Source organism: Monodelphis domestica, chromosome 5 (assembly GCF_027887165.1).
Source record: "Monodelphis domestica isolate mMonDom1 chromosome 5, mMonDom1.pri, whole genome shotgun sequence".
NCBI classification, from domain to species: Eukaryota; Metazoa; Chordata; class Mammalia; order Didelphimorphia; family Didelphidae; genus Monodelphis; species Monodelphis domestica.
In genome coordinates, this window is record NC_077231.1 from 4,313,543 (window position 1) to 4,326,574 (window position 13,032).

Genomic DNA, 13,032 nt, shown 5'->3' on the forward strand with positions numbered 1-13,032 from the left:
TCCCTCCCTGCTTTACCCCAAACCACCTTACACCCATCTCTCCAAAGCAAATTTGCTTTTGGGAAAAAGGCAAACCCAAACCCACCCTGTTTTGTAGTCATATCCACCATTTTGGTGTCTGGCAGACCTTAACTGCACCCCTTACTCCGACCCCCACCCTAAGCGACCCCCAAACACCTCCCTGTTGTAGTGCTGCCTCTTGGCCACTAGAGGTCAGTATTGAGCACTCGATACCCACCCCCTTTTCCTGCTTAGCTGCAGTAGTTATTTTCTGCCAGCAGAGGGCAGTAACAATAAATAAATCAATAAATCAATAAATGAAGGTTGCAAAAATATTTTTTTGGAGAATAAAAATCTAACAAAATCATAAAAAAACAAAATAAGATAAATACCCCTCCCCTTACCCTAATAATAATAATTTAATATATATTTATATAATATATTAAAAATTCTCTCCTTTTCTCCTTTTTTATGACAGTCCTTATGTAGCCCTATACAAGAACAAAGGCACACGAGCAGCCTGTGACAACTACAGAGGCATCTCACTACTCTCCACTGCTGGAAAGATCCTCGCCCGTGTTATACTCAACAGACTCCTGTCATCTGTTTCAGAGAAGAACCTGCCTGAATCACAATGTGGCTTCCAAGCAGATCGCAGCACCATTGACATGGTCTTCACGGTGAGGCAAATGCAGGAAAAATGCCTTGAACAGAACCTGAGTCTCTACATTGTCTTCATAGACCTGACAGAGGGGCTCGACACAGTGAACAGGGACGCATTGTGGGTGATCCTCAGCAAGCTCGGTTGCCCAGCAAAATTCGTCAAACTGATCCAGCTCTTTCATGTCGATATGTCTGGGGAAGTCCTATCTGGTGGAGAGACTTCCGACTGTTTCAACACCTCCAATGGCATGAAACAAGGCTGTGTCCTCGCTCCAGTACTATTCAACCTATTTTTCACCCAGGTATTGCGACATGCTGTAATGGATTTAGACCTGGGCGTCTATATCAAATACCGACTGGATGGCTCACTATTCGACCTTCGCCTCCTGACCGCAAAAACAAAGACAACAGAGAGACTCATCCTGGAAGCTCTCTTTGCAGATGACTGTGCTCTCATGGCCCACCAAGAAAATCATCTCCAAACCATTGTGGACAGATTCTCCACCGCAACAAAACTGTTTGGCCTGACGATCAGCCTCAGCAAAACAGAGGTACTGTTTCAACCTGCACCAGGGAGGCCAACAAACCAGCCGTGTATAACTATCAACAACATGCAGCTTTCTAACGTCAACACTTTCAAGTACCTGGGCAGCACCATCCTCAACAACGGGTCCCTAGACCACAAGATTAATGTCAGGATCCAAAAGGCCAGCCAGGCACTCGGGTGGCTGCGCTCTAAAGTCCTCCAACACAGTAGTGTAAGCACTGTGACGAAGCTCAAAGTGTATAACACAATGGTCCTCAGCTCACTCCTGTACAGTTGTGAGACATGGACACTGTACTGGAAGCACATAAAACAGCTGGAGCAATTCCACCAAAGCTCTCTCCGGTCAATCATGAGGATCCGATGGCAGGACCGAGTCACCAATCAGGAAGTCCTCGACAGAGCCAACTCCACCAGCATCGAAGTCATGGTCCTCAAAACCCAGCTACGATGGTCTGGACACGTCATCCGCATGGACCCATAGAGAATACCAAGACAGGTATTCTATGGTGAACTGTCAGCTGGACTCAGGAAACAAGGCCGACCAATGAAAAGATACAAGGATCAGCTAAAGTCAAACTTGAAGTGGGCTGGCATGACACCAAAGCAACTAGAACTCGCTGCCTCTGACAGAAGCAGCTGGCAAACCCACACTCACCATGCTGCCACCACCTTTGAAGATGAATGACGTCTTGCCGCTGCGCGTGAACGCCGACACCAGGCCACAACCGCACCTCCCGTAACAACTGGCGTTCTATGCCCCATGTGCCACAAACTCTGCGCCTCCGCCTTTGGACTTCAAAGCCACATGAGGGTACATCAATAGATGATAATGCACAAAGACAATAGTCATTCTAGGCTTCCGAGAGACTACTACTACTACTACCTTTTTAATAACATTACTAACCAATCTGAATGCTACTCTGCATGAAAGCCTTTTGGCTTTTGCCCAATTAGGAACCATTAAGGTTTCTAATTACCTCCTTATGTTCCTAGGGAATTTTATTTTCCTGATCCTCACTGTTAAGACAAAAAATGCCACCATATGAAAAATTAACTCTGAAATGCAAGACATGCACATTCAATTGGACGATTTTACATACTTCTTATATGGTCCAATGATAAATGCTGATCCCATCTGAAACATGTCTGAATTTTGCAAGCCTCTTCCTGAACCACTAAGTGAGGAAAACCCTATTTCTCCCAAAATAGAGATGGAACAGCCCTCTCCTATATCTCAAGTACAGAGCCTTCTCTCTTGTGCTCTACAACACTTCTCTCATGCTCTGCAACTTCAGGCTAACCTTCCCTCCCCTGATCCTTCTTCCAATGCCCCATCCTCTCCTGTCTCTTCTCCCACCTCATGACCAATCCCCGCCCCAAGGAAATCTCATCATCATACCATGCCTATTCCTACTAATACTGCCTCGGTATCCCCATGGTCAACTTCTAAGAAACCACAACCATTGAACGATTCCTATGAAGGCCTTTTCCCCAAAATAGGACACAATGGGGATATGGTAACCCTAAGAAACCATATACCTTTCACTCCTGAATATATAAAAGAATTGGCTTTCAATGTTCCTAGTTTTGCAGAAAAACACATTTTGGTAACCAAAAAGATGGCCAATATATTTTTTCAATATAATCCATCTTATAAAGATGTAAAAATTTGCTCAAGGTTTTTCTAATATAACGTGAGAAAATAAGATCATCTCTCATGTTAACAAAGTCCGAGGGCACAATGCAGCACACTGGCCATTTTAGGATCCTGAATGGGATTATAACAACCCAGAGGATCATTTGAAATTATATCATTGTAGGGAGCCCATTCTAAAAGTAATGCAAGAATGCTCTGAACATACAGTAGCATGGACCAGATTTGAAAGCCTTAAACAATCCAATGATGAGACACCCTCACAATTCATGGATAGGCTCATTGAGCTTGGGGGTCGGTACCTAGACCTTGATATTTCTAAAGAAAAAGATATTAAGCAAATAAGGTGACACTTTGTCAAGAACTCTTGCAGGTCCAGGATTATTTTAAAACATATTGCCCTCTGTGACCTCAGATGGATCTTGTTGAGCTGAGGAGAACTACTGTTTATGTCTCTAAATGTCATAAGGAAAAACAGAAAGAGACTAATGATTTACTGGAAATCATTCAAAAAGAAATCAAATCTTTAAAGGATAGAATTGATAAACAATACAAAGGGCATGATGCTCAACCAACAGCACTTGTCCCTCTCCAAGAATCTAACTATCAGTGCCTTACCTGCCACTCCTGTCAGAAGAAAGGCCACATAATGATGAACAGTAGGAATTTGCTCCAGACAATAAGAAATACTACCCACTGGAGAAATTCTTATAGAAACAATTATAGAAATAATAATTACACTGGTGATTTCAATAATCGTAACTTTAGAACTGATAATAATTCTAGGAATAGAAATTAGGCACCTGACAACTCATACCAAATGACCTCACAGCAGTATATCTTGAGTGGAGCTTGTCCCAGAACCACCCAGGGTGCTACTGTCCCTCATGGGGGACCCAAGGAACTACCCAAAGATTATGAAGGTGTGTGTGGGGTGTTGGGGCACAGGAATCAGAGGATACAACCTTTGATTTTCCAGACCCTGATGTCTTATTGCCTGTTGTCCCTATCCACTTCCCCCCCCATACTGATGAGCCCCATGTAACATTAAAGGTTGGTGACACCTATTATGATTGTCTGTTGGACATTGGAGCTTCCCAGTCTATATTAAAGAGTACACCTGATTCAGATTGCAGTTCCATTGGCTCAATAAATGTCATGGGGGGTATCAGGGACACCCTTAAAAGTTTCCAAGCTTTCCCCTAGAATAGTGTCCATAGGACCCCTTAGTGTGGAACATTCTTTCCTCTTAATGCATGGCTCCCCTATAAATTTGCTGGGGAGAGAGATGGCTCTATGTCACTAGACTCCTACTTTTGAGATTCCAGCTGATATATCTGAGCCTCTCTGGGTCACATCATCTTATGATCTTGGCCTACTTAAATAAGCTATCCCTGTCCAAATTAAAGCAAAATCTAGCCCACCTTCTTCTATTCCTCAGTATCCTCTCTCAAAGGAGGCAATTGAGGGCATTAGCCCTATAATAAATTCACTAATTGACAAAGGCATCATAATTCCCTGTAAATCTGAATACAATACGCCCAACCTGTCTGTTAAAAAGCCAAAATTGGGGCCCGATGGCAAGTATCTCTATCAATTTGTCCAGGATTTGAGAGCTGTGAACAATCATGTTATAAAGAGACACCTTGTGGTTTCCAACATAAATACTATTATTTCTTCTATTCCTAGAACAGCTACATACTTTACAGTAGTAGACTTGTGCTCAGCTTTCTTTTTTATACCCATACATGAGAATTCCAGGCATATCTTTGCTTTCACCTGGAAGGGTTCTAAGTGAACCTGGGATTATTTGCCTCAAGGGTTTGTGGATAGCCCGACTTTGTTTACACAATTCTTAACTGCTGATACAGATGCCATAAAATTTAAATATGGCCATTTAATTTAGTATATAGATGATTTACTCTTGGCTTCACCAAATGCTGATGCATGCCTAGAAGATAGCAAGCACCTCCTTTTAGAGCTACTTAAGAGAGATCACAGTCTCCAAAGACAAAGTTTAGTGGTGTCTCCCCGAAGTAAAATATTTAGGTTTCATTTTAACTCCTGGGTCTCATTTAATTTCTCCTAAGCATATTGAAAGTATCCAAAAATTACATGCTCTTACCACTAAAAAGCAATTGAGGGTGATTCTTGGAGCAACAGGATTTTGTCAGCAGTGGATCCCTTGCTATGGGGAAATCACTAAGCCCTTTGCCTCACTCATTAAAAACTCAGTCCCTGAACCAATTAAATTGGAAATGAAACACCTGACAGCTCTTTCAAATTTAAAACTGGCTATCATGTCTGCCCCTGCTCTACACATCCCAAATTATGATAAACCATTTTCCTTATATGTCCATGAATAGAAAGGGGTAACTTCAGGTGTTCTAACTCAATTTTTGGGACCTGCTCAATGCCCCATAGCCTATTATTTGGCCCAGCTTAACCCAGTAGCTTCAGGAGCACCACCATGCCTTAGAGGAGTAGCTGCCACAGCTTTATTAGTAACCAAGTCTACTGATCTAGTATTGGGATGCCCTCTGATTATAATATGCCCACATGAGGTAAAGGCATTGCTATTAAGACATAGGGCACAGGCATTTACTGATCAAAGGATTACAAGGTATGAGATAACCCTATTGAATAATGAACATATCACATTAAAACGCTATACTACCTTGCTCCTCGATTTTCCAACTTCCAGAGAACCTTTACACAATTGTACATCTTTAGTGTCCATTGCTGATAAACCTTGTAATGATTTACTGAACACCCCTTTAGATAATTTGGATTTAATATTAGTTACAGATGGTTCTTCATTTAAGGGATGGCATGCGCTATGCAGGAGCTGTGGTAGTTACTGAATTTGATACTCTGTGGTCAGCTTCCTTACCCTTAAATGTAAGAGTACAGGGTGCAGAACTCACAGCTTTGAAACATGCCTGTATCATTGCAAAGGAAAAAAAAATTCACAATTTACAGAGACTCCTGCTATGCATTTGGCATATGTCATGCCATTGGCATGCTATGGATTCAGAGGGGATTCTTAACATCAGCTGGAAAATGTATTGCCAATGCAAACCTTATTACTGAACTTCTTTCTGCCATCCAGCTCCCCAAAGCCATAGCTGTTGTTCACTGCTCTGCACACACAGGTAGCACTGACCTTGTCTCCAGGGGAAGTAGCCAAGCAGATATCACAACCAAACTAGCAGCCTTATGTGAAGATTGGATTTAGCTATTTCCTGTTTGTAACAATGAAGATACTTAGTTTAACAAAGTCAGGAATGTCTTGGGAACTCTAAATTACTCCATGCTACTTAGACCATACTAGTCTCTTTTTTCTATTTTCTTTCATAATGTGGCAACTTACTGTAATCCCGGCTGCCAAATTGGGCTAGTGAGTGATTGTCATTGCATGCTTATGGGACATAGATCGCTACAAGAACCTATTGTGATTTATGAATTTTTTCTTTTTTTTCTTTCCCAGAATTTTTCATTTTTAATATTCTATATTTCACTCAAAAGTTATTTTTTAATTTCTTTGGATTCTTTGATGTTTTTGATAGTTTATTCATATGTCTTATGACTCAACCATGTATCCCTGTGTAATTCCTATTTTTATCCCTCTATCCTCCTCGGGGGAGGGGGAATATATTATTATTCACTTCTGGGGGGACTATGTTATTGTTGTGAATTTATATTTGAATTTGAGCAATTTTAGGATAAGGAACTTGCTACCTCCCAGAATCCAGAAGACGCCACGAAGATGCCAGCAGAAACCCCATGGTGCACCAGAAGATTCAGAGTAAACTTTGAGATATGGCGAATTTGAACTTTGGGGGGGTTGAATGCATTTTGTTTGAATGTACACTTTTATGACAAAGGGAATTGCCCCCTAATTGTTTTTTTTGTCAATGTACCTATTATTGGTATTGTTCTTTTTTCTTTTCTTTTCCTCTTATTCCCAAATTATTGTAATTTCCCTTTAAAAACTATAATATTTGTATTTAACTCTGGTTAAAGTTATAAGTTAATTATGTTTTCATGATCCATTGTGGAGACTGGTATCCCAAAGGATCACAAGGTGAATGTATAATTAGAAAGTTGGGCCTTGGACTACATTTCCCACAATTCCTTTTTTCCCTTTTGTATACATGCATCTATATGTTGTTGGTATTTTAGTTTCAGTTTGGTTGCCTGGCCTCCCTCTTGTCCATGTGGAAGACTAGTGAGCTTTCAGTTTCTCTAGCCTTTAACTTTCCCTTTGCTTCAAGTTAAATATTAATAAATATTATTAAATATAATACTTGAAGTATTAAATATTAATTTTTAGAATTTAGAAGGACACCTTAAAAGCTGGCTCCTGAGCCCTGGTCAAAGGGTTCTAAGGTTCCACAGGTGGGTGAACAAGAAATGGAGGCCTGAATAGGGGAAAGCTTAGCCTCATGGGCAGAACTCTGACTCATAGAGGGGCCAGAATAAAGACAGTTACAATACCACCAATAATGGCAGAGCATCACTATTGTAGTGACTGAAGGTTGGTCCAGACACCTACCTCAACAATCCTTCTGTTCAGCTGCTGGTCTATCTTCATTTTACAGAGGAGGAAACTGAGGCAGAGAACAAGAGGGTGTTGGTGTTTGTTTGTTTGTTTGTTTTTGCTTGATAACGTGTGACCAGATACCACATTTATTATTGGCCACATTTCATAACTGAAGGAACAAGAGTTTAAACAACTTGTCCAGCCTAGTGACTCAAGTAACATTAAGTGATAGCTGCCAAGGAAGGTAATTTTTTGGTTGTATTAAGAAGAAACAAGCAGATGCTTGAAAGCATCTTTAAAGAAAACACAAGTTTTCCGTTCTTTTGTTTGCATGGGAAATAAATACAGTCTAATTCAGTGGCCCTTTTTTAACAACACGTGAAGGCTGTCAGAGTCTCTGGACTTACTGTGATCACTGCATTTCACAAAGGAGGAAAGTCACAGGTGAAGCCTTTCACAGCTTTGCCTTCTCTGTTATTTGCTAGGCAGGGGGGATGAGAGAGGCTCAAGGAGTTCCCATATTTCATTTTTATTATCCAAGTCCTTACTGAGTGAGCAAGTGAGCAAGCCTATTATTCCACCCTCCAGTCTCCTACAGCACATGCAGGTCTGACCAGTCACCTCCGGTGGCTCCCTATCACCTCCATGATCAAATGCAAAGTGCTCTGTCTGGTGTTCAAAGCCCTTCCCAATCTTGACTCCTCCCTGCTTTCCAGGCTTCTGGGCATTCTCTGTGACTCTCTTCTCTCCATATCCTGGCTTCCTTCAAGGACCAGCTCAGATCCCATGTTTTAGTTTGTTGTTTTTTTCAACCCTGACCTTCTGTCTTAGGTTCAATACTAAGTACTGGTTCCAAGGCAGAAGAGCCGTAAGGGCCAGGAAATTGGAGTTAAGTGACTTGTCCAAGGCCACACAGCTCAAAAGTATCTGAGGGCAGATTGGAACCCAGGACCTGCCATCTCTAGGTCTGATTCTCTATCCACTGTAGCCCAGACCCCACCTATTAGAGAAAGTCTTTCCTACCTCCTTTGAATTCTAGAGCCTTCTTTTGGTTAATTCTTCCCCATTTATCTAGCCTGCTTTGTATATGTTTATTTGCATGCAATCTCCCCATTAGACTGCAGTCGCCTCTGGCCTCTTACTCAATGCCCAGGCCTTAGCCCAGTGCCCAGCACATGGTAGGCCCTTCATAAGTATTTACTGGTAGAAGGTCCAGCCATATTTGCCACATCAGACATGGAAAAGGCGATGACAGTAGCTGGGTCTTTGTAGCCTCCAGGCTTCCTCTCCCAGGATCCAAAGAAATGGGGCCTTGTGAGGAAGGGGTCCCTCAGCCCTCTCTTGACAGGCACCTCACCCCACCAAAAGCAGTTCATCCACCTGAGGGTAAGCTCTGAGCATGGCCAAGGTTGTGCTTCTCTGGCCTGTCTCCCCCCCTCCCCCAACATGCCCCAGTGCCACCCCCATTCCTTCCCGCTGTGAATCTTAAAACTGCTCAGACTCTACTTCAGAAGATTTGATTAAGCTACTCCCCATTCTCTACAACGGAGGTACTTGGTCAAGAACTTTAAAATTACTCCTCCCTGCTCAGAGGTTAAAGTTGTAAAATTCCTGATTTAACAATGAAAAGTCCCCAACTCATACTTATAGTGAAGCCAAAACCCTAAGCTAGGCGGTCCATTTTAGATCTAATACAAAAAGGTGATAAGTACCTATAAAGGTTAAATTAATCACTAAAAGGTCAAGCTACTTACAAAGGGCAAGCTTAGCAAAGAGATGTGAAATACTCACAAGATAAATCTAATCAGAGAAGGTGATAACAAAAGAAGATGTGAACTAAGAATGGGCAGACCTGGGGAAAAGCATCTACTGTGATTAGTAGATGTGAAAATTTAGGGGAGGTGACACAAGAGAAAATTCTCTTTAAAAGGAGGTCAGGAGTTCAGAGGAGGCTCTTGGAACTTCGTTGGAGTTTGGAGTTAGTTTGGAGGAGCTGGGTCTCTGAACTGAGTTCAGGAGTTGAGGATTTCAGGGAAGGACTGGAGTTTTGCTTTAGGACGATCTTGTGGTGAGTGATAAAAGACTAACTAGTCTCTCTTAAGGCTCAGGCCTAGGCCATTTGGCCTAGGCACTTCCTGCTATTTTCTCTCTCTCTCTCTCCCTTCACTTAATTCCTTCATTTGTATTAATTAAAATCTCCATAAAACCCAGCTGACTTGGGTATTTTCATATTTGGGAATTTTCCCATGGTGACCACTTATTTTTTATTTAAATCAAGACACTAAAAACTATCTTTACAGTTTGGCCGAAACCTTTACAGTTTTGGCAATTCACAGTCTTGAAACCCACATTTTTTGAGGTTACACCACCCACCTCCACATCCCTTGGGCCACAGGAGAAGGCCCAGATCCATTTTCCAGAGGAGAGAGAGGTTGTGTGAAGATTGGATTTAGCTATTTCCTGATTTTAACAATGAAGATACTTAGTTTAATGTGGGGTGTTCCTTAAGGATATCCCTGACCAGCAGGGTCCCACAAGGGAAGGGGCTCACCTTTGTGATGGAACCCGAGGAAAGATAGGGAACTGAGAACCAGGGTAAAGAATGACAGACACGGACAAGTCAGTGTTTAAAGAGGGCAGGCAACCCCTATGGTATCTCCTCGGAAGGAAAATATGAGGATCAGTGGAATACGAGGTAGAGGAGGAGATTAAGGTAAAGAATGCAAGCCCAGGAGGAGATTAAGGTAAAGAATGCAAGCCGACAGGGGCTGGAGCCTCGTGGAGGAAGAGATTCAGAAAGGAGAGAGAAAGAGGGAGATAGGATTAAGGAGCAGAGCAGGATTAAGGAGCGGAGCAGATCTCCATAAAGGGGGAGAGGAAGTCTGAGAGAGGGGAGAGAAAGTTCCAAGAGAGCTTCATGGGCTCCGCCTTCTGCTTTTATTCCTGAGTAGGTGGGGAGTAGTTTCCAATTAGTGGGGATTACATCAGAGAGCGTAAACAATCATGATTGGGTGGTAAAGTAGAGGGAACACCTTTGGGCATGTAGATTACAACCTGCGCTTACGAACATGTTAATTAGTTTGTCCTAGCCAAGGGCCACATGGCCAGTTCAAGGTTACATTCACAAGCCTCATTGGTATGACCTTGTAGCAGTCCAGCCCATAGGCATTATGGGGAGACAAGGATTGTGAGTGAGCACATGGCCATCCTGTGCATGGCAATGAATTTTATTGCCAGCATGGCTGAAGTTTAGGTGCGAAACCTTGCTTTCCTTTGTCTCACTCTCCCGGGGATAATAACCCCACCTTCACCTTGTCATAAGTTGCATTATCCAATGGGAATACCCCAGGTAACTCATCCATATGTATTGAGGTATCATATAACTGTTCAATATGTATTGAGCTGTCAAGACTATAAATAAACGAGCCAAAGCCAGCTCCGCCCACTTGGAGAACATCCACAGGTTTGATAAGGAACATCTTCTCCCCTGTCTCTCTCCTCTCTATCTTTCTCACTAAGGCCTGGTCTTTAGGCCAGGCCTGCCTTACTTCCTCTCTCTCTCTCCTAATGCTACCTAGCATTATCTACCTCCTTTAGTTTCTGATCTCCTTTCCATCTGAGCTAGTATTATCCTCTGACCAGTGCAGTGTTAAATTGAGATCATTGGGTGGGACAGCCTGAATAATAACACCCAGTGGTCGGAGCAGCTGTGGCTCTTAAAAATAATAATTGTCTACTGACTCAATTATTCACATCTCTAAAGTCGGCTCGTTCACGCCCTTCGCGGGATCTAAAACTTCTACTCTATCTCTATCTTCTCTCCCCTTGCAGCCTCTCGCAGGCCGGGAGGCTACAGACCTTATGCTTGGAGACACAGTAACCATACAATGATTTATATTTTATAGATGTGAATATGCTTGGAATGCTACATTTAACAAAATCAGGAATGTCTTGGGAACTCTAAATTACTACACCCTACTTAGACCGTACTTGAGGGGAGGATAAAGTTGTAATCTCCTGATTGAACAATGAAGGTACTTAACTCTTACCTTATAGTGAAGCTAGAACTTTAAGTTAAGTCTGTTTTAAGATCTTAATACAAAAAGATGTTAAGTAACTATAAAAGTTAAATTAATCACAAAAAAGTTAAGTAACTCACAAAAGGTGAACTTAATAAAGAAGTGTTAAGTAACTCTAAAGATATAATCTAATCAAAGAAGATGAGAACTAAAAAGAATGGGCATTTAGAGGAGAAGACACAAGAGTGAAAGGTCTATATATTTGGCTCACTTCATCTCTCTGGCACCTTTCCAGCAGTGGAAAGTTGGCTTGTGGCAGCGTTCTGGGCCTTTCGGCATCTTAGTGTGGCTACAAGCTAGTGCCTGTTTGGTGATGAGTTTCTGGCTGAGTTTTCCTCCTTTACTTTCCAACTTTATCCTCTTAGAAGCCTCTAATCTTCTTCAGAGACCTAGAGGCGGGTATTTTAAACTCCCCCTGGCACAAGCCAGGTAGGAGAAATCCATATCCTCTTTCCTCCTCCATAAATTCCTTCCCTCTATATTCATTAAATTACATTAAATTACAGACTGACCGATATTTTATTTGAGATTTCCCTTGGCAACAAATTAAATCTAGATTTTAAGTCATAACCCTAAAATTATCTTTACAGCTGTTAGAGTCCAGTATGGCCCCTCCTTTGTTCTGGATTCTGTGAAGGTGGGATTAACTCTACTCTCCCCCCAACTACTTTTAGGTTTAATCACCAGAAGCATATATACTCTCACTTTATGCTTAAGTTGGAGGAGGTCAGCAATCCATGTGTTAAAGTATGTAACAACTCAGAAATGACTGACTGCCCCCTGGGCAGTCCTAAGAAAATTTAAAAACTACAATTGGTCCCCATAAAGTGGGGGGAAGGCACAGAAAGTGACAAAAAGAAGGGTCTTTAAAAGTAGTTGCAACTTCCTGTGAGTATGAAGTTGTTCGAGCTCTTTTGAGGTTGTGAAGGCTGGTGGAGGATCATTTGGTGTGACTGCTCTTGATTTTGGATTGGTGAGTAGAAGAAGCTGACCTTCCTTTCCTGACTTCTGGAGAGATTAACACCAGATAGGCCTCCCTCTTTGAGGTGATACCTAATTTACCTCTGGGTCCTCTAGCTGGGCTTCTGGAGCCCTGCCAGAGCAAAGCAAGATGCCAGAACAGATATTTAGTTCATTAAGCTAGATTTCTTACTCTACCTCTTTCCCTGTATTTTGTAAATAAAACTACTTAAAAGTCATTTTGACTTGATATATATTAATTTTGGCAACCACATTTCTCTTATATTTAGTCCAATCTTAATTTTTAACCTTTACATTTCCAGAGCTAGATCAGGGCCCTTCCCTGTTGGAACATCCAAACTCATCCTGCTGTGGCCACATCCCATCTCAGTGAGTCCTAGTCTCACTCCAGTGCTTGGTCCAGGGGGTGCAGGAAGGCCCCTGCCCTGGGCTGGCTTCCTGAGATGCCCAGTATTTGGGGCATTGATTTTCCCAACCCTGGCCTAAAAGGAGGCTTCCTCCTAAGGACTCAAGTTTAGAGGTGCCTTGAGCACACTTCCTTTATGGGGCTTCACCCAAGGGT